The sequence below is a fragment of the Pieris brassicae genome (genome assembly GCF_905147105.1).
Source record: "Pieris brassicae chromosome W unlocalized genomic scaffold, ilPieBrab1.1 SUPER_W_unloc_3, whole genome shotgun sequence".
Classification (NCBI taxonomy): domain Eukaryota; kingdom Metazoa; phylum Arthropoda; class Insecta; order Lepidoptera; family Pieridae; genus Pieris; species Pieris brassicae.
In genome coordinates, this window is record NW_025575868.1 from 311,497 (window position 1) to 314,057 (window position 2,561).

Consider the following 2,561-nt stretch of genomic DNA (forward strand, 5'->3'; position numbering starts at 1 on the left):
CCGTTCAATTTTCTATCTAACTGTGTAATTTTTTTAAATCAATCAACTAGTTTTTGAGAAATCGATGTAAACGTACCAACATTATAAACGCTCATATCTCAGTCAAATGTTAACCAATCTTCAATATTTATATAGTTTTAGATTCGCCGTTCAATTTTCTATCTAACTGTGTAATTTTTTTAAATAAATCAACTAGTTTTTGAGAAATCGATGTAAACGTACCAACATTATAAACGCTCATATCTCATAAAATAAAAAATAAAAAGTTCACCTAACCTAACCGAACCAAACCTACCCTGTTCGCCATTCAATTTCCTATCTAATGGTGTAATTTGTTTCGAGTTATCGATGTAAATGTTCCAACATTATAAACGCTCATATCTCAGTCAAATGTTAACTAATCTTCAATATTGATATAGTTTTAGATTCGCCGTTCAATTTTCTATCTAACTGTGTAATTTTTTTAAATAAATCAACTAGTTTTTGAGAAATCGATGTAAACGTACCAACATTATAAACGCTCATATCTCAGTCAAATGTTAACCAATCTTCAATATTTATATAGTTTTAGATTCGCCGTTCAATTTTCTATCTAACTGTGTAATTTTTTTAAATAAATCAACTAGTTTTTGAGAAATCGATGTAAACGTACCAACATTATAAACGCTCATATCTCAGTCAAATATTAACCAATCTTCAATATTGATATAGTTTTAGATTCGCCGTTCAATTTTCTATTTAACGGTGTAATTTTTTAAAAATAAATCGACTAGTTTTTGAGAAATCGATGTAAACGTTCCAACATTATAAACGCTCATGTCTCAGTCAAATGTTAACCAATCTTCAATATTGATATAGTTTTAGATTTGCCGTTCAATTTTCTATCTAACTGTGTAATTTTTTTAAATAAATCAACTAGTTTTTGAGAAATCGATGTAAACGTACCAACATTATAAACGCTCATATCTCAGTCAAATGTTAACCAATCTTCAATATTGATATAGTTTTAGATTCGCCGTTCAATTTTCTATTTAACGGTGAAATTTTTTTAAAATAAATCAACTAGTTTTTGAGAAATCGATGTAAACGTTCCAACATTATAAACGCTCATATCTCAGTCAAATGTTAACCAATCTTCAATATTGATATAGTTTTAGATTTGCCGTTCAATTTTCTATCTAACTGTGTAATTTTTTTTAATAAATCAACTAGTTTTTGAGAAATCGATGTAAACGTACCAACATTATAAATGCTCATATCTCATAAAAAAAAAAAAAAAAAAAGTTCACCTAACCTAACCGAACCAAACCTACCCTGTTCGCCATTCAATTTCCTATCTAATGGTGTAATTTGTTTCGAGTTATCGATGTAAATGTTCCAACATTATAAACGCTCATATCTCAGTCAAATGTTAACCAATCTTCAATATTGATATAGTTTTAGATTTGCCGTTCAATTTTCTATCTAACTGTGTAATTTTTTTAAATAAATCAACTAGTTTTTGAGAAATCGATGTAAACGTACCAACATTATAAACGCTCATATCTCAGTCAAATGTTAACCAATCTTCAATATTGATATAGTTTTAGATTCGCCGTTCAATTTTCTATTTAACGGCAAAATTTTTTTAAAATAAATCAACTAGTTTTTGAGAAATCGATGTAAACGTACCAACATTATAAACGCTCATATCTCATAAAAAAAAAAAAAAAAAAGTTCACCTAACCTAACCGAACCAAACCTACCCTGTTCGCCATTCAATTTCCTATCTAATGGTGTAATTTGTTTCGAGTTATCGATGTAAATGTTCCAACATTATAAACGCTCATATCTCAGTCAAATGTTAACTAATCTTCAATATTGATATAGTTTTAGATTCGCCGTTCAATTTTCTATCTAACTGTGTAATTTTTTTAAATCAATCAACTAGTTTTTGAGAAATCGATGTAAACGTACCAACATTATAAACGCTCATATCTCAGTCAAATGTTAACCAATCTTCAATATTTATATAGTTTTAGATTCGCCGTTCAATTTTCTATCTAACTGTGTAATTTTTTTAAATAAATCAACTAGTTTTTGAGAAATCGATGTAAACGTACCAACATTATAAACGCTCATATCTCATAAAATAAAAAATAAAAAGTTCACCTAACCTAACCGAACCAAACCTACCCTGTTCGCCATTCAATTTCCTATCTAATGGTGTAATTTGTTTCGAGTTATCGATGTAAATGTTCCAACATTATAAACGCTCATATCTCAGTCAAATGTTAACTAATCTTCAATATTGATATAGTTTTAGATTCGCCGTTCAATTTTCTATCTAACTGTGTAATTTTTTTAAATAAATCAACTAGTTTTTGAAAAATCGATGTAAACGTACCAACATTATAAACGCTCATATCTCAGTCAAATGTTAACCAATCTTCAATATTTATATAGTTTTAGATTCGCCGTTCAATTTTCTATCTAACTGTGTAATTTTTTTAAATAAATCAACTAATTTTTGAGAAATCGATGTAAACGTACCAACATTATAAACGCTCATATCTCAGTCA